The sequence below is a fragment of the Pseudorca crassidens genome, chromosome 3 (assembly GCF_039906515.1).
Source record: "Pseudorca crassidens isolate mPseCra1 chromosome 3, mPseCra1.hap1, whole genome shotgun sequence".
Lineage (NCBI taxonomy): Eukaryota > Metazoa > Chordata > Mammalia > Artiodactyla > Delphinidae > Pseudorca > Pseudorca crassidens.
Genome location: NC_090298.1, coordinates 53,849,372 through 53,870,188, shown reverse-complemented (window position 1 = coordinate 53,870,188; position 20,817 = coordinate 53,849,372). Strand labels below are relative to the sequence as shown.

At 41.6% G+C, this 20,817-nt stretch overlaps 1 long non-coding RNA gene across 1 annotated transcript in view; it reads right to left on the bottom strand.

Moving 5' to 3' along the window:
- The window catches only part of LOC137220708 (uncharacterized), a 472,693-nt gene that overhangs the window by 395,730 nt on the left and 56,146 nt on the right, over positions 1 to 20,817 (bottom strand). The window contains exon 2 of the long non-coding RNA XR_010941752.1: positions 15,942 to 16,021. This is a non-coding gene — a long non-coding RNA (uncharacterized lncRNA). The remainder of the gene's footprint in view (positions 1 to 15,941; positions 16,022 to 20,817) is intronic.

Sequence of the window (20,817 nt, the reverse complement as noted above, 5' to 3'; positions counted from 1 at the left end):
TTATTTCTATGTTCGGCTGAGGAAGGTGAGGCACAAATGTTATGTCCTCCACAGCCCATGCTCCTAATCAAGATGCTGAACTGCCCCTCCCAAAAAAGGATACATCGTCCCCAAGAACTCACAAGATGCTGTTGGACTTTCCTCACATTTTTGGATGGTGGTGAGTTTCTTGTTTATTCATATCTGAAGTGGCAGGAGGGGCCCAACAGACGTTTGGGTCAAAGGGATATAACGCAATAATGCTTTGTAATCAGACACCCCAGTTTTGCTTTCTAACTTCTATCTCTGTGACCTTGGAAAAGTTATTTATCTTCTCTGACCTTCGATTTTCTCTTCAATAAAGTAGTGGGCTACTAAGAAGACCCACCTCATAAGATCATCTAAGTAATAAATCAACTGATTGAACCTGCAGCATGGAGCACAGGGCCCAGCACATAAGTGCCCAATAAATGGAGCCTTTTATTTGTTCTCTGCAGTTAAAATATATACTGATGCTGAGAATACAAGCTAACAGCTGGCAGCCAGCAAACCTGCTAAGGCTCTATCAGGTGCACCTTCTGTAAATGGAAAACATCTGGTTCACTTCATATAGGCCACTAGGGTTTCAGTCAAATAAAATAAATATAGGCCTGAAGAAAATTTAGGGAAAATATGCATTTAAAAGGTCATTTTAATGCATGATTGTGTGAACTAAATATTAAAATGGGAAATAAAATGTTCCTGCCACTGTCTGAATATACTGTGATTAGTTGTAATCTGCAATTGACACAATACTGTTTTTCCAAGGATTAAAGTTTCTCATTCCAAGTTCAACACATGTTGAAGTTTTGCTTTCTTTCTCCCACCAGGATTTTTATAGAGGAGCCTGAATTAAGATTAAATAAACATATAACAAACCCATATCACATTTTTAGTTGGAAAAAAAAAAAATGAGAGCCTGAATCAGTCAACCCACCTCTCTCCTTCCAGCTGGGCCATAAATGTCAGTTGTTCTACTTAAACAGAAACAGAGGGCCTGTCTCATGTCTCTATGGGAGCCAAGTAAGATGAGAAACCAGAGAAAAGAGACGATTGTTTCAAAAACTGCAATGCTGGGTGTACTTGGAGTTCTCAAAAAGCAGTAATTGCTGAACATCAAATTTTGTGCTATCAAAGGGCTCCTGTTGAAGAGTTAAACCTCATCCCATCCCACAACAGGGCTTTGATGACATGTGATGTGAACAGAAAAGTTTCTATACAATTTCTTTCTTAAAATGGTCTAGGGAAAATACCAAAGCTGGTAAAAGAGAATCACTTAGCGAAAGGGGGAATGATGAACTGTTCCAGCTTTCAAAAATCATTGAAATGCATCCCGCATAGTGAGCTGAGCTGTGGAGTCACGTGCATTCGTGCTGATATGCACCTGAAACACTAAGGATAACAAGTGTAAAACTGAATCCATAAATTTATATCCAGAAAATAATGTTCCTTTAAAAAATTGCGTATTTAATACGTCTTAAATGAAGAAGAGCTTTTGTTTAAAAAAGGAAGAAAGAAAGAAAAGAAATTCCATGATTTTCAGAATACTAAATGGCTTAGATTGAACTTTTTATCCTCTGGAAACAAAATCAGAGTGCTCATATGAGACATAAGAAGGTCTCACTCATGCTTTCCCAACTTGTCCAGAACAGATACAAGCTAACCTTTAACAGCAGTGCCCTAGCAACTTCTTTGTCAGCTTACTTCAGCCTGTGCCTTAGAATTGGACAATCTCAGGTGCCATTTCAAGGGAAGAGTTTTCCCACAATTGAAGGAAAATAAAGCTGCTAATGATGTCTGATAAACTCCTCACCCCAACACCCCCATGCCCCCTACTCCTATTAAGAAGCCAACGCTCTGTCTGTGACCGTCCCTTTGTCAGGCATCACACTGAGAAGGTCACACTCAGGACGGGCGACACAGTTCTCAGAATATTCCGTAATCCCTTGCTGGGGGAGGCAAAATCCTTGGAACAAGAAATCTAAAGGAACAAAAATCACGTTGAAAGTGTTTTGAAACAGTGAATTTTGTGTATGTCAAACAGAGGACCATTTGATTTCATTTTGTTTTATAAAATGCTTGTGGGCAGAATGGTCTGATGTGCCACTTCTGTGGGTGTTCCCAGCAAGTTCACCCAGTATGAAATTCTACCCCAGGAACTCTTCCCCTTCAAAAAGAACACATTGTCCATCTCTACCTCCTTTTGCGTGTGCAGAGGTTAATAATTCAGCAGCCAATGTTCCTTCACCAGAGGGAGAGGGTATCCTGAGGGTATGAAAAGATTCACCTGCCAAAGATCACTTCCCATCAAGCTTTTCAATTAGAATCAATTGTTTGAAGACAGGGATGGAATGTCAAATGGGTATATCTGGGTGGACGGCTGGGGCCAGGGTGAAAGGGACCCAGCTGCAAAGATGTAGAGTAGAAACCTGCTTGGGCTTCACAATGGGGCTGGCCAAGACCCTCAGGGGTGGGATGAATAGGCACGCTCAGGAACTGGGATGATTAGAGAACCTAAAGACTCATATTTCTTACTTCTGAATTATTTTTCTCCACAAAGCCCAACCAACAGTGGACCGGAGCATGTACCTGCAACTGTTCTCACGTTACAATGAAAACCTAATAGATTTAGGGAATCACAGCCCCGTCACAGAATACACCAGAACAACCTTAGAATCACAGATGTGCAACAGCATATTCAAAGACTGTTAGGATATTTAAGGATCCAGTTCAGGAGGTCTTAACATTTGGGAAGCCATGGACCACTTTAGGGAATATGACCAAAGTAATGAGCCTTCCCCAGAAAAATGCCCATTTGCACAAAGATATAACACACTGCCAACTATTTTGGAGGGTTCACAAGATCTCTAAGGCCCTCCGGATCATGAGTAAAAAACATCTAACCCAGCCACTTCTCGCTTTTCCTACCCCATTATAAAATGAGAAAGCAGGGGGCCCAATGGGTAAAATAACATCTCTAGTTTCGAAGAGCCGAAGTTGCAGCCGAGCCAAAGCTAGTTCCATTTCCCTCGACTCTTAAAGCAAAATTTTTTCCACTGCTTTGTAAATCATTTTAAGAATTTTTTATCCTTTTTGTTTATTTATATCTCAGTTCCAAGATACATAAAAATCAGTGTCTTCTGCTGCCACTCAACTCTAAAGGGGCCACGGGAAATGTAAAAGGTCTAGACAATTAAACAAGAGCATCCTTGTTTTATATGCAGATTGATTTTTTTTTAATTTTTTTGATTCTGGGAAAAGAACGTTCTGATTAGAGCTACCTAGATACTCTTAAAGTGAGTGTCCCATTTATCCCTGTCCGGCCCCTCTTGGGTGTGACCTTCCATACTCAAACCATCCACCACATGCCCTACTGGCTGGACATCTTTTTGAAGCAGTTTCATCTTATTCTCATAAGTGTTCAGCTGAGAACTCTGTCCCCTTTTCCCTCTCTCTATTCAGAACATGGGCTGTCGTTCTTTCCAAATCAATGGCAAATGTTCCAAGTTGTCATGGGGCCAAACTCCCCGCTTGCCCCGACTAATAAATCTTCTTGAAATCCAGGCCCGAAGTGTAAGCTATTTTATAGTGAAGGGCCTCTTTACACAATGAAGCAGGGATTTGGGTGGGCTCTCATAGAACTTCAGAGCACGTAATAATATATCTTATCACTTGGCTAGGGGTGCTAATTGAAAATTACTCTGGACCAATATTTTTTGGATCCCTTTCTTCCTTCACTCTGCAAGAGCAAGGACTAGTCCTTAGAGAGGCAAAGATTCTAGGAAAAAGTAGAACACCGGTTGCATAAAAAAAATTTTAACCAAGTATGTAGAATGCTAATCTTTCCAAGACTGGTCATTATCTGGGGGTGATATAGTCATTGCTTAATGGGAGAGGCAACATGGAACAAAAATGCAGGTCCTTGGGGCACTGGCTGGGCCCGTCCCAAGGAGGGGAGGCCCTGATGCCAGGTCAGATCATTCCAGGCCATCAAAGGTCACCATCCTAAGCCTTTGCTGTGACTTCCAAGCTATGTGTTTATTTCATCTGTCCTCTCCCCCCAAAGGCTTTTCACAGCCCAGAGGGTACACACAGCAAAGCCACCTTTGGGGGGCTCCTTAAGAACCACGTGTTAAACCCCGAAGTCTGATTTGGCTTCCAAGGGTCATCTGAATGCAGGAAGCTGCAGTAAATGCACCTATCCTTACTACCCCAGAGCAGCCTGAAGCCCAGAACACTGGCTTCATCCCATTTCTCACATAGAAGAGCCGGCAGACATCTTGGTGCTGAACCATCACTGGGCATGGGGCAGAGCTGCCCCATGGCAGGGCCTCACGAGCGGAGAAGAGCTGGCCTGGTTCCCCTGCATGCACTCCCAATGGTGTATACTGGAATGGCTCCTAGAGGTGCTGGCCCTGACTTCGCTTTACAGAGCTCCCTCTAAGCTGGCTGCAACCTCACCAGGGAGAATCTCAAGATCTAATCCTCAATTTGCCAATAGCTCAACCTTCTTTAAGACCAAGCCCACCCCTCTCGGTTTCTCCAGCCTGCCTGGGTGACTGTATCCATCAATCCCACTAGACTCAAAAGTCCTGGATCATCTATGCCCCTTCTCTTCCAGTGTGTTGATAGTATAAATTGTATGACCTACTCCCCTCAGGATCTTTCCTTTCCATTTTTAAGAGTCCATTTCTGGCAATTCCACTTCTGGATATATACCCAAAAGAACTGAAAGCAGGGACTAGAACACCCATGTTCATAGCAGCATTATTCACAAGAGCCAAAAGCTAGAGGCAGTCCCAGTTTGTCAACAGATGAATGGATAAACAAAATGTGATATATACCTACAATGGAGTATTATTTAGTTATAAAAATGAACGAGATCCTGACACATGCTACGGATGTGGATGGATATGGACGACCCCTGAAGACATTATGCTAAGTGAAATAAGCCAGTCGGAAAAGGACAAATATTGTATGCTTCCACTTATGTGAGTTACCTAGAGTATAAAAAGTCATAGAGATAAAAAGTAGAATGGTGGTCGTCAGGGGCTGGGAGGATGGGGAAGGGGGAGTTATTGTACAATATAATGGGTACGAAGTTTCAGTTTGGAAAGATGAAAAAGTTCTGGAGATGGATGGTGGTGATGGTTGCAGAACATTGTAAATGTACTTAATGTCTTTGAATTATACACTTAAAAATGATTAAAAGGATAAACTTTATGTTATGTATATTTCACTACAATTATTTTTTTAATATTAAGAGTCTATATTTGGAAGCAAAATAAAACTAACAAAAATAAATCAAAGTGTCACCTCTTTGGAGCATACGTGCTGAATGCTCTGCTATTGAAATTGAAGAGAGAAGTCACTTCCTGGGCTTCCCTTCACGTTTTCACTCCTCTGTTGTGCCTCAGCAGCTGCCCTCAAGTTGCCAGTGGCTCTTGGAGGCCTGGGAGGCGTGACATGGCTCTGGGAGAGAGAGCATCCCTGCAGGCCCTGGAAGATGCCATCGTCCCCATGTGTTTCTGCTGAGATGATAAGTATTCACAGCGTGACATTCTGAGAAAGAATTACATAAATGCAGTTTTCCTCAGTACTATTTCTGGACCGTGTATGAGTCACTCTCTGCCTTCTGAAGTGCTTGCATTGCTAATGAAGCCTTTTGATGCACAATACAGCAAGAATCCTTCAAAATTCTATTGAGATGGAGAACAAAAAATCTGCTGTTTCATTCTTATGTTCATCCTGAAGGGTTAGAGACAACTTGATGGAAGAATCAAACACTTACTCACTAGGTGCTTTACCTACAAAGCCAACCACCTGGGAAGTACTAGCTCAATGTATCTAAAACCTCGCAGTAATATTTAATGCTTCCAAGAGCTTGTTGTGCCAGTAATGAGAAACAGAATGACACGCTCCTCAGAGGTAGGTGCAGCTCACGTTTTTGTGTAGAATTGAAAACTTGCATTGAGTATGACTAATGACATTTATAATGACCACCTTCATAACTGTTGTAAGTTTGAAGGACCTCAAGGTTGAAGGTCTCCTAAAACATCAATTCAAAAGACACCTTAGATAGACTAGGGCCCTAGGCCAAAAGCTTCTCATAGATGGACTGTTCACAGGACAGTCCATTACCGAAGGATTTGTGCAAATTAATACCTGCCTTCCTTTCTCTCTACCTCCCTGGCGGAATGAAATAAGCATGCATATGCTTATTTGAAAAGTATTATATTGAAAAGTATAACTCATTACCCAAACACGAAGAATTTTATCAGCCCCCTTTGTAAAAATGAGGAAACAGAGACACACCAAGACATCAAAGAGTATGACACAAGGCAGCTTTTAGTGACTTAAAGACCTTCGCTTTTCCTCCACAACTCCTCTCACAATGTAAATCCCCAAAACTCAAGGGGCATCCACTTACTGACAGGGACTTAGACCCCTCAGTCTATTCAATGAAGGGACACAAGACCAAGGCAACCAGCCAAACAGAACTTCTTCCTCCTCCCCCTTCTACAAACGACCCATGTGGCAGGAGAGCTCCTTATTTGGAAGGGAGCAATGATCCCTTTTTGAAGGGGACTTTGACATCTAGTGAACTCCCCTGACAATGGGCTGCTTCCACCTCGTATCCAGGTGGAGTTTTCTTATTCTTCCCTGTGGACAGTACTGTCACCAAACAGAACATTCTTTCAGAAGTCCTTTCTGCCACTGACACCTAACCTAGCCATCCCTCTCCCTCCCCCATTTCTGTTGACTTCTTAGACTATCAGAGAGAGCAAGTAATAGAGATGCAGTCCAGTCCCAGAGAAGTTTAGTGACTTGCCGAAGGTCACACAGCTAGTTAGTGACATACCTAGTTAGGAGCATAGTGTTTTTCTTCTCATCACTCTCTCATCTATCTCTAGCTCAGTGCCTGGCATACAGTTACCATTCAACCTATATCTGATACAATAAGTGAATGCTTTTCATATCTTCTATGGAACCAATCATTCTGTTTCTTGATGGGAGGTGGGACAGGGAACAGAAATGCAAACCACCTTTATTATTATTCCTATGGCCAGCAGATAAGAGGACCAGGAACCTGGAGCTGAAGGATCTGACGGTGTAGTCAATCTTCTGAGTATTGAAGGTCACCTTTCCTGTCACCTGCACATCTAGATGTGGTCATGCTTTTGTGTAGCTTGTGAATGAATCCCATGCCTTGCCCTTGGTCTTGTGTGGGAAATTATGAAATTGTGTGTGTGTGCATGTGTTGGGGAGAGATAGGGCAGAGGCCAAAACATAACGACTGCCTCTCACAGGTAGGGACAGCAGGTGGTGAGAAAGACCAGGGGTGCAGGCCTAGGGCTGCAGTTCCTGTGCCACCAGGTCCCTCTGCGGCAGTCCATGTTGCCGGAGGCATCCTGCCACATTTGCAGGTGAAAATGAAATTGAAGAAGAGCAAATTCTTACTTACTGCTATGAAAGCCCAAACCCCATCAATACTCCCTCCCTCCGGGCCCAGGAAAATTGTGTTGCCCTCCAGCACAGTGTTTCCCAGCCCTGAGGGAGGGCTCCACCTATGAGTGGAGCACAGAAAAGCTGCTTCCCTTGTGTTGAGAACGATCTTTACAACCATTAACAGTAAGGATAGCTCAGGGCAGGAATCTCTTTGGGGCCGCTGACTGCTCCCTGGCCGCCGGGCAGCTCTGCTCCACCTTGGGCTCTGCTTCGTGTCTGAACTTGACAGGCTGAGGGATAAGGACTTGGTTGCTTGCTGAAGTTTTGTATGTGGCTGGCAAAGCTTTTGAGCATTTTAGAGGCCATGTGCCATTTGAATGAAGAATGACACTGTGATTTTCAATCTAATTTACTATAAACTGTACTCCAAAATCCTTTCCAAACCTTAGTGCATTAAAAAGGATAAAAGTATTGCCTTCTGTCTTCCTTTGCCAAGGAAAATCAGGGAGGGGCCAGTGCTGGTGCAGTCCTATTCTTTGCCAAAAGGATGACAAAGTGTTGCAAGCTCATCTCCCAGCTCTTTTATAAGAACAGAATCAATGCAGACAAAGGGAAAAGGGGACCCTTTGTGACCCACTGTCACTTTTGTTATCCCTATATATTGGCCTTTTATTTGAGGTCGGGGGTCTGAAATCCTCTGAGAAGAGGTAGTAAAATTAAAAGTACGGTAAAGTTTGTTCAGACCTAAAGAAAACAAAAAGTACGAGTTGTGGTTAAATTCTTACAAGGAATGTTATCCAAAGAGCTCATTATATTTTCAAGGTGGAGTCAAGCCTGACACAGAGATGTTCAAAAGTATTTCTTTCATTTAAAGCTTAACAAAAGCAATATATCACAGTAAAAATGAAAAGACATCTGAGGAAAGGTTTTCTCCTACTCAGAGAAATGGACAAGACAAAGCTTTTAAGTGGGCTCCACTGGGCACTCAGCCTGGCTGAAATAGCACCAGCAGAGCCTCCAATGGCCCCATCAGCATGTTGACATTCAGTGACTTTTCGCACTTCAAAATCTAAGTGACAAGCTTATCTCATCGAAACTACTACCATCCTCAAAACCAAAAGATTCTCAGCACAGGTGGCTAAGAAGGAAGAAAATGTTTAAAAACCACAATGAACATGAGAAAAATGGAAGTCAAAATAAAAAGGATGTTTGAACTTAAATTCAGGTTGCACTGAGGGCTTTTCTATCATTCATTCATTCCTACATCAGGCTGCTAGGGGATTAAGGGCAGTGCCAGAGAGCGGATGAGAAAACCAAGGCTGAGGTACTGCAGGCCAGGTCTAGGGCTCCTGACCAAATGCCAGACCTTAAGGCTGGAAGGAGCACCAAAGCTGCCTCTTTTTCCAAATTCCAAGTAGCATCTGGAGATGCTCTAAGACAAGATTCAACAGCTACAGCCCTGGGCCAAATCCAGCCTGCTGCCTGTTTTAGTATGGCCTATAAGCTAAGAATGGTTTTTACATATTTAAATCAAAAGAAGAATATTTTACCACACGTAAAAATTACACGAAAATCAAAATGTTTCTGTGTCCATAAATAAAGTTTTACTGGAACATGGCCCCACTTGTTCCTTTACATGTTGTCTGTGGCTGAGTTTTAACTACAACAGCAGAGTTGAGTAGTTGCAACAGAGACCTTACGGCCCACAGAGTCTAAGATGTTTACTATCTGGCCCCTTACAGAAAAGTTGCCCATCTCTCTCTAAGATCACAGAGGGAAAGAGTAAAGAACAGGGAACATTCTGTGTGCTTCTGCATTGGACCAGGAGGAAAGAGAGTTGTTTTCCCCATTAAAGATTCCTTCACCATGGAGGAGAACCTGGAGGCCAAGTTGCTCTTGGATGCTGAGGCCTGAGATAAGCAACCCTATCATGGGATTCTGACCCCTCTGGCTGTGCAGCCATTAAAGTAAATGATCTATGCATTTTCAGCTCCTGCACTCAAGTTGCTTGGGGCCCCCTGTTATCTTATGGTAAATAATAGACTGTAATCACACAAATGTGTAATTACATCAGCTAAACACTGAGGAGGGAAAAAGAGGCAAATGGGCCCCCAGTTTGTGGCACTGGGCTGTGTAACCTGTCAGACATTCCAAACTCATACCCAGGGGCAGAACTCTGGACTTGCCTTGTTGATAAAAGGATGTTCTCAAGATGAAAATTACTTGGATTGAAGGTTTTAATGCTGTCCTGTTCTTACAATGCTCAGACTGAGTGTCAAGCAATTCTGGATCTTGGGGTAGTTGGCATTTATCTATTGAGTGTCCCACAGAGCTTTGCACCCAAGCATGCAGTGCTTCCCAGAGCTCGGAGAATGTTGCCCTACTTGTGGGAGAGAAAGGGAAGACAATGTAGGACTGTTCGCCAACAACAAGTTTGATTCATCCCTTTGTGAAAATGAATCTAAAAAGCGGCTGCATCTGTGTGTGCTGTGGAGTCAGCACAGTTGGCACTGTTTACAGCCCCATTTGTTGTGGCTGCTTCATGTGCACAGATTTGGCGAGGGGAGAGATTTCCATATTAAAGTCATTCTCCTGAGCACTTGGTGGTTGGTTCTCCAGTTACACAGTTCTTTGCCTACCATGCTCCTGGACTTGACAGACCAGCCTGGAATAATTTGGGGATGCGGTAGCATATAGGGCAGCCAGTGCCTTGAGTCTGAGGATGAACAGGCATCTTGAGATGGAGGGAAAAGGCCAAAGAAGGATTCTGACACAGAGGACACATGCTGACATAGTTCGAACTTATAGCATGAATTTTTCCAACAAAAAGCATTCTAAAAATCCAATCTGCACCTTGGAAATCTGCTTGAATTCCAAATCCTAAAGAAAAAGAGTTCTGGAACTCTTTAGGAAGGAAGCAAGAGACAGAGGGAAGGAGGCAGGGAGGGAGGGAAGGGTGTGATGGGTTTTGATATGGCAAATTGGCTAGGGTAAACTATAAGGACAGAAGGGAGGGCAGCAGCCATCTTGCAGCAAACGCGTACCTTCTCCCAGTTATTCAATCGAACACTAATCTAGGCACCGCTATAAAGGGATTTTGCAGATCAAATTAAAGTCCTTAATCAATCGACTTAAAATAAAATTATGTTGGTAGGCCTAACTTAACCAGTGGATGCCCTTTAAAGAGGGCGTGGGCATTCCCTGCACCACACACCAATAGCATCTTGGTGTTCGGCTCCGCTCTCCCCTCACAGGCACTTCCATTCCTGCCTGCCTGCAACAGCTTCAGCCTATGCCTATGGGGTTCAGATTGCTCTTGATCTTCCCTCTTAGATCTGTCTGCCCATGGATTCCAGCTTCTACAATCATGTAAGCCAATTCCTTGTAATATCTACTGGTTCTGCTTCTCTGGTCGAACCTGACTCATACAGAGGACAAGTTAGTCTAGCCTTGCAAATCAGGACATGACACAGGCCCATGATGTTATAAAGTCCACCAGCAAAGTTGTTCTCGATTCTCTTCCACCCCCACCTAAGGGATGTGACAGTTTTATATCTAAACCATGGCTCAGTTGGGCCACGATTTGCGATAAGGGGGTTAGTAGGGGACTACAGCAGATACTCCAGTGTGTCATTCACAAAGCCTCCAGAAGGTTCTGCTACTCTCCTCCCATACCCAGGCTGAGAATCTCTGCAGCCAAGAGCCTCTGTGAGGTGGGCAAGGGAATTTTGGGTTCTTTTCTTCCATTGATAATATGTTCACCCAAAGGTATATCCGGGTGGGAGAACGCTAGAACCTGGCAATGATTGAGCAGTCACACCACCAGATCTACATTCAACACAAGCTTTTCTCTGTTCTCCCCACTTCCAGAACCAGAGCAGGAATGATTCGGCCCAATCAGCACATTTTTTGTTAGTTTGCATACTCCTTTTCTACTCAGTAAATCATCAAGTAAGAAAACTTTTTTCCTGTATTTAGCCACCACTCCCACCTGGCCTTAGGGCAGAGTCAGAAGAGAGTTCAGGTTTGCATGGCGGGAAAGGGGGCTTTGTGGCCTTCAACACTGGCCCATTCTGGGATGCTCAGGTTCCCTAGGGAAGGGTGCAGAGGGCCCCTCAGTGCTGGAAGAGGATAAAGGAAGGGGAGGGTGGGCAGCGACGGGAAAGAGCCCGATTTCTTTCAGCTTCCCCATCCAATTTCCAGACTCTTCACCCAGGGGACCTCAAAATCCAGGTGGGAGTCCTTGAGGCTAGAAACTCCTGTGTTTGATTTTATGTTTATGTCAGGCACAGACAGATCAACAGGCCCTTGGAAACACAACTAAGGAGGTTTCTGCTTGTTGTTTACCTCACAAATGACCAAGAAGAAGTTGACACACAAGCAGTATGTTTTTAATGATGCACTAATGTAAAATCTTATGTATGAGAAGACATGGTACACACGGTTCCTATCAAAATCAATTTACCCTGTGGTTTTGCATCAGAGCCAGCCGAGGCCCTCAGCTGAAGCGGGCATCATTGAGAAGAGCGTCTGTTCCTCCCTCAGTATCCCTGCTCGTGTGGACCTCGATGGGCTGCACTTGCTGCCCAACTCAGTAATATTGGAGAAGCAATATTTCCATGTTTTCCTTATGAAGATGCTTTCTTTTCTAAAGAAAAAGAAGATAATAGTTCTTGCTGAAGATAAAGGTTCTTTATCTTCAGCAAGAACTATTTCTGTTGGAATTAGACTATAGGATAATATCAATTCGGGAACAAACTTTTGGCTAAGACTGAAGATTCTCACTTGGCTGGATCAAGTTTTTGGAAAGTGAAAAAAACTTTAAAAAGAAAAAAGAAAGAAAACAATTCAGACAAGGCATTCCTTTGTGTTTAGTTGATTCAAAATCAACTTTATATCGAATGAGGAAAAAATAAAACTGATCATGTGAATACTATTTCTAAAAGGAGAGAGAATCTTTTTACCAATTAAAAATGCATTGGTAAACATATATTTAAACACACACACACACACACACACACACACACACACACACACCCCATGTTTCAGGCCTACCAAAAGCAAAAGAAGTAATACATTCACACAACTAGCCTTTTGCCTCTTTCAAAACTAAAACAATTAAAATTATTAAAGAATACTGTTAGCCTCAATGAGGTTTGTGAACTTTCCTGTAAAACAGGCTTTATGTCTGTGATTAATATATTTCTGAACCAAAAATTGAGACACAATGTCCGACACAGAATTTGCAGGGGGAGAGAGGATAGTTCCAGGAAATCCTAGACACATGGTTGCTGTAATGACACCACATGTAGAATAGCACCAATTTTTAAAGTTCTTCAGTTATAAGAATTATATTCTATACATTCCTTACATCCCTCCTCCCCCAAGGGCCTAGAAGATTACTGGTCATGCAGCAGGGCTCAATATGCTTAGACTCTACTTTATGGTTTATAAAATACTTTTACCTTTTTTATTTCATTTAATCATCAAAAATACCTTGACATGAAACAAAGAAGCAATTATGACTGTACCCATTTTATTGAAAGTACTATTATAAGGACCTACTATATAAGCACAGGGAACTCTTCTCAATACTCTGTAATGACCTATATGGGAAAAGAATCTAAAAAGAGTGGATATATGTTTATGTATAACTAATACATTTTGCTGTACAGCAGAAACTAATGCAACGTTGTAAATCAACTATAATAAAAAAATTTTTTAAAAAGGAAAGTACTATTAAATTCCCCATTCTGCTTTTATAGACAAAGGGGGAAAATGCCAAAGGTCATATAAACAGTAAATGGCAGAGCTGAGACTCATAAACACTCATTGATTAATGAACTGATTGATTCAAGGAACTGCTCTTTATTACCTGTGTAATTGGCAAAGACAAGAATAGAACTGAAGGCTTAGCTGATGTGGTTAGCTGTGCATTCCCACGTAGCTCTGCAATGAACATAATAAGCTCGAATATATCAAAATTAAAAGTTTCTGCAGCATAAAAGACAGTTGTAAAAATGAAAAGAAAAGCTGCATACTGTGAGAAAATATGCACAAAATGCATATCTGATAATGGACTGGTACCCAGAATACATAAAAAACTCTCAAACGTTAATAATGAGAAAACAAACAACCTTAATTAAAAATGGGCAAAAGATTTGAAGAAACACTTCCTCAAAGAAATATGGATGGCAAATAGGCACATAAAAAGACTCTCAAAACCATTAGTCATTAGGGAAATGTACATTAAAATCACACTGAGATACCACAATACACCAATTAGAATGTAAACAAACAAAAGAAACTGGCATTACCTAGGGTTGGTGAGAATGCAGAGCACCTGGAACTCTCATACACCGCCAGGGGGCATAAAAAGTGGTATACCCACTTAGGAAAACTCTTCAGCAATTTCTTAGAAAGTTAAACATACATTTCCCACACAACCCAGCAATACCCATTCCTAGGTATCTATCCAAGGAAATTAAAATTTATGTTCACGTAAAAAACTGTAAAAAATGTTTATAGCATCTTCAGTCATAATTGTCAAAAACTGGAAACAACCCAAGTAGGAGATAGATAAATTGCAGTACATCTATACATTGGAATACTACTCAGCAGTAAAAAGGAACAAACTACTGATACATGCAACAACATGGATGAATCTCAAAAATAGTATTTTAAGTGAAAGAAGCGAGATACAAAAGGATAAATACTGTATGATTCCACTTTTATGACACTGTTGAGAAGAAAAAGATCTGTAGGAGCGAAATCTGATCAGTGGTTTCCAGGGAGTATGGTGGAGGGACAGAATTAATTATAAAGGGGCATGAGGGAACTTTTTCTGGGGGTGGTGGAAATATTCTATAACTTTAGTTTGGTGCAGTTACATGACTGTATATGTTTTTCAAAACTTATAGAACTATACACTTAAAATGGGTGAATTTTATTGTATGTAGATGATACCTCAATAAACCTTACTTTTTAAAACAGTGAGAAAGAAAATAGACTTGCACCAAAAAAACAAACAAATATAAAGAAACCCAAGGGCTTCCCTGGTGGCGCAGTGGTTGAGAGTCTGCCTGATGATGCAGGGGACACAGGTTCGTGCCCCGGTCCGGGAAGATCCCACATGCCACGGAGCGGCTGGGCCCGTGAGCCATGGCCGCTGAGCCTGTGTGTCTGGAGCCTGTGCTCCGCAATGGGAGAGGCCAAAACAGTGAGAGGTCCGCGTACAGCAAAAAAAAAAAAAAAAAAAAAAAAAAGAAACCCAAAATACAAAGTCATATGAGATGACAAGTCAGCTTAATACTAGTTGATGTCTATAAGATACAAGGAAGGTATGTATGATTTGTATGATTTTAATCATATTTATATAATAAATTTTCATATATTTGGAAGAAAACCAACTGTGCTTAACTGGGTTGTCAACAAGAAAAATACTTATATAGATGCCAGAGAAGGCAATTTAGGATATAAACTATTCCCCATATATAGTGGGCTGAATGGAGGCCCCAAAAGATAAGTGCACATCCTAATCCTCGGAACCTATGAATGTTACCTTATATGGCAAAAGTATGAATATTACCTTACATGGCAGAAGGGGTCATTAAGTTAAGGATCTTGAGAGGAGGATTATTTGGGTCTGCCTTAAACACAATCCCATGTACCTTTATAAGGAGGGAACTGTGAGACACACAGAGGAGAAGGCCATGTGAAGATAGAGGCAGAGGTTAGAGTGATGCAGCCACAAGCCCAAAACTGCTGGCAACCACCAGAAGCTGGAAGAGGCAAGGAAGGGGTTCTCCCCTAGAGCCCCTAGAAGGAGCACAGCCCTGTCACCTTGATTTCACTCAGTGAAACTGATCTTCGACTCTGGCCTCCAGAATTACAAGAGAATAAATTTCTGTTGCTTCAAGTCACCAAGTTTACTGGTAAATTTGTTACAGCAGCTATAGGAAATGAATGTTTGTACATTATATGTATATGTTTGTATATATGTATACATATACATATATATGTATATACATATACATATAGGTATAATGTTTGTACATTATAATGATATGGCAATATAAGGACATGAGTATACATGCCTAATTCGACCACAGGAAGTAGGCCCTGTGTGAATTTTTCTTGGATTGTACTGACCAAGGTATCACGTTGCTTGGATTGTTTCCCCACCTCTCAACATCACACCTGGTGGTGGGCCTGCCCAGAGGAAGAAGCAGAACCACAGCCACTGCAGTAGAGGCTGCTCCTTACCGACCCAGTGGCCACTCTCCCTTCTTCCTTAGTAACAGGCACCTACACAGTTAGACTCTGCAATGCGCTCAGCAGACAAGCTACATTTCCAAACATCCCTTTTAGATACAGGCGGCCAATGAGATTTAAGTAGAAGTTACTGGAGAAAGCTGCAGAGAAAGGTCTCCAAAAGGAGTTGATTCAAATGGGATGCAACTGACTTTACTCACCTCCTTTCCTTCTTCCTGCTGTCTACAAGGCAAAAGTGATGGGTAGAGCTCCAGCAGCCATCTCTTGACAGTGAGGTAACCTTGAACAGAGAAGGCACGCACTAAGAATAGAGTAGCAAGAAAGACAGAAGGAGCCTGGGTTCCTGAGGACCATGGAGCTGCTGTACTAGTTCTGAGCCGCTTGCTTCTGTTTCACATGAAAGGAAACACAAGAGGGCTTTATTTGGTTAAAGCCATTGTTATTTTGAGTCTCTATTAATAGAAGTCAAAAGCAATTCCTAACTGATTTCAGGATCTAATTAACTTTATTAAATAATACTGAAAAACTAGAAAGTTAAAAATGAAAAGTTGTGAATATCTGGATTTCTCCTCTGCTTTAGTTTTCTTGAGAACAAATGTGCTGATCTCATAGAAGATTCCTATTATTTTAATGCTAATCTTTGATTTTTTTCTTTTTCAGTTAAACTGAAAATGAATAGAAATGTACAAGTTAGTTATAAGTCACATCACTCTATGTCCTCAAAACTGCATGAAAAGAGTACCCAGCCCTGTTACTTATTCCAAATCAGGAAAAAGATACCTTAGCAGCCAAATTACCAATTCCCCCCATCTTCTTATATTAGTATCCAGTGTACCCAAAGAGCATCAAAACACTTCCTTACTAAAGTATGTAATTTTGCATTTTGTAGGGGCTGGCTAACTTATTTGGATTCTAAAGAATTCAGACAATTTTCTCCTGATCACTAAAAACACAATTAAATCTACAAAACAGGTATAAAGATGCAAATTCTAAAATCTTAAAAAAAAAAAGTGAACTCTCAGATGAGGGGAATGAATAGGGACAACTGCTGAGTGAAGTGCTTAAAAGCAGATTTATAAAAGAATACCTAGAATAAATGATAAAAATGAGAATAAGAATAAAAGAACCTCCTGAGGTTATAAAATATAAGAGGACCAGCAGCCGGTGGGACTCACTGCCTGTGGGCCTGAACCTTCTCAGCCTCACTTCTGTTTACAAGAGCCCCATTCACACCACCTTACAAATCCTCCATTCACACCACCTCACAGGCTGTCCTGGGGGAGCAGTTTGGGGAAAGCAAGGAATATAAACAGAACGCATAATAAACAAGATCACAAGTCCTGCCAGGTACAGGACATAAGGCAAAACAGTTCGTCTACACTGGGCTCCTAATCTAATTTTACCCTCATTTGCGTTTCCTTCACCCCCATGTTTCCTAAAAGGGAGGTTTAAACCAGTTCAGGGGAAATCAAAACTGAGACGTTCTTGTTGGGTGCACTTCCTGTTGAAAGGAAGCCACTGTACACACACAGGGTGACACTCCAGGAAGCACTCTCCAGGGAGCCACCCTAAGGACACTTCCCAAACAACTGTAACCATAAATGTGTCTGTTCAGCTTATGCCACTGGGTAACAGAATTGAGAGGAATGGGGAGTCACTTCACCTACACTTTAATTTCTGCTGGGGAACATTATTATAGACATCTGAATGTGCCAAATCTGCTAGCAATCACACAGGGGTCCACTCAAACCACCATCTTTTCTTCCGTCTACCACAGCACACGTTCCAATACTGAAGTTAAACATGCCATTTTGGCTAATTCTACCATGATGGAGCAAGAGACTGAAAGTGAAATTGAAAGTTTAGTCAACAATTTACATGAAAGCAAGTTATGGGGGAGGGAGGTTGAGAAGACACATACAGACACATACAAACAGACAAACAGACACACACACACACATACACACACACGGGTTGAGTAACCAATGATTGATTGACTATATTCATTTGTTCCCCTTTGTGAATTCAGTGAAACGAGTTTATGGCAATAAACAAAGTATAAATCATGCATTTTAAGTCTACAAATTTTAATTAATGTTTAAATGTATAACTTTATTCTAATTTGAGTCAGCTTACACTTACACATGTAATCAAATATTAAATTAACTTAATTATCAAAAAAAGATAATTAGAACAAACTGTTAAGAGACCATGGAGGAAGAGGCACTCTCATATTGCAGATGAGAGTATGAAATGTTACAATCCCTACAAAGGGGAATTTGGAATTCTAGATGAATTTACCATTTAGACCTGAAAAAATCCACTTCTAGGAATATATCTTGAAAATACACCTGCATCCATGAGAAACTGCATATGCATAAATGTATTAATTATCTATTGCTGCATCACAAATACACTTACCAATTGTCTCGGTTTGTCTAGGATTGTGGATTTTACTGAAGCTCATAACTTTCAGTGCTCAAACTAGAACAGCCCCAGGCAAACACAGACTGTTGGTCATTCTAATAACAAATTGTCCTAAAATTTAGAAAATATATTCAGTAAGCTTGACAGAGGTCTTGGAAATGATTTTTTTTTTCTGACACCAAAAGCAAAAACAAACAAGTGGAAGTACATCAAACTAAAAAGCTTCTGCACAGCAAAGGAAATCAACAAAATGAAAAGACAATATACTGAATAGGAGAAAATATTTGCAAATTATATCTCTGATAAGGGGTTAAAATTCAGAACATATAAGGAATTCATACAATGCAACAGCAAAAAAAAAAAGCAAGCAATCCAATTTTTAAAATAGGCAGAAGATCCAAATAGATACTCTTCTGAAGAAGACATACAGATGACCAAGAGGTACATGAAAAGATGCTCAACCTCGCTAATCATCAGGGAAATGCAAATCAAAACCACAATGAGATATCTTTCACCGCATACCTGTTAAAATGGCTATTATCAAAAGGACAAGAAATAACAAGTAGAAAAAAGGGAGGATGTAGAAAAAAGGGAAACCTTTTGTACTGTTCGTGGGATTATAAATTGGCACAGTCACTATGGAGATTCCTCAAAAAATTAACCTAGCAATTCCACTTCTGGGTATTTATCCTAAGAAACCAAAAGCACTAACTTGAAAAGATATATGCACCCCCATGTTCACTGCAGCATTATTTAAAATAGCCAAGATACAGGAAACAACCTAAATGTCCATCAGTGGATGAATGGGTAAAGAAAATGTGATACACACACACACACACACACACACACAGGAATATTATTCAGCATAAAAAAGAATAAATTTTTGATATTTGCAACAATATGGATGGACCTCAAGGGCATTATGCTATTTCTATCTGAAATAAGTCAGACAGAGAAAGACAAATACTATATGATCTCACTTACACATAGAATCTAAAAAACAAACAAAAACCAAGCTCATAGTTACAGAAAACAATTTGGTGGTTGCCAGAGGTGGAAGACTGGGGGGAGGGGAGAAATGGGTGAAGGGGGCTAAAATATACAAACTTCCAGTTATAAAAATATGTGATGGGGCTTCCCTGGTGGCGCAGTGGTTGAGAGTCTAACTGCCAATGCAGGGGACACGGCTTCGTGCCCCGGTCCAGGAGGATCCCACATGCCTTGGAGCAGCTAGGCCCGTGAGCCACGGCCACTGAGCCTGCGCGCCCGGAGCCTGTGCTCCGCAACGGGAGAGGCCGCAGCAGTGAGAGGTCCGCGTACCGCAAAAAAAAAAAAAAAAAAATTGTGATGGGGATGTAATGTTCAGCATGGTAACTATAGTCAATAATACTGTATTGCATATTTGAAAGTTGCCAAGAGAATAGTTCTCGTTACAAGAACAAAAATTGTAACTATGTGTGGTGATGGATATTAACTAGACTTATTGTGGTTATTATTTGGCAATGTATACAAATACCAAATCATTATGTTGTACACCGGAAACTAATATAACGTTATATGTGAATTATATTTCAATTCTGAAAAAGTTTAGGGCTTCCCTGGTGGCGCAGTGGTTGGGAGTCCATCTGCCGAAGCGGGGGACGGAGGTTCGTGCCCCAGTCCGGGAAGATCCCACGTGCCGCGGAGCGGCTGCGCCCGTGGGCCATGGCCGCTGAGCCTGCGCGTCTGGAGCCTGTGCTCCGCAACGGGAGAGGCCACAGCAGTGAGAGGCCCGCATACCAGGAAAAAAAAAAAAATTGTTTAAAAAAACAGAACTTAAAATGCTAAAACTAGAACAGTCCCAGGCAAACCGGAACTGACTGTCATCCTAGTAACAAAATGCACTAAAATTTAGCAGCTTAAAACAATACACTTTATTTATCTCACAACTTCTGTGAGTCAGGAATCCAGGCAAGGCTCAGCTGAACTTGTGTTCACAGCCTCTGACAGGGCTGCGTTCAAGCGTCAAAGAGGGCTAGGGCCTCATCTGAAGGCTCAACCATGGGAGGATGTGTCCAAGCTTACTTACATGATTGTTGGCAGCACTCAGTTCCGTTGGGCTGTTGGAATGCAGGCTTCGGTTATTTGGTGGCTGCGGACGGGAGGTCACCCTTAGTTCCTTGCCATGTGGGCCTCTCCAAAATAGCAACTTGCTTCATTAAAGCCAAAAGAGAGAATTTTCTAGCAAGGCAGAAGTCACATTTCTGGTAACCTAGTCACAGAAGTGATGGCCGTTCAATATTGCTGTCTTCTTTGGTTAGAGGTAAGTTATGCAAGGGGAGTGGCTTACACAATGCCAGGAGATAGGACTCACCTGGGGCCAGCAAAGACTGACCCTCGGCCTAGACACATCAGAACACATCTGTGTTCTATTTCAAATCCTCTCAACTCCCACGTGTTACTCGAGCTACCAGTGCAACAAAGCCCCAAGTCTTGATTAGCTTTACACAGGTGCAACCTGACAGTGCTTTGCTTCGAGCCTGTGCTGATGTCTGATACAGATCATAGTATTCTGAGGGGTAACATAGATGGACAGAAGTACAGTGTTTCTTGAATTTTATTTAAAAGAAGGAAAAAAAAACTTAAGAGCTACAGAGCAGAAAGCTTAAG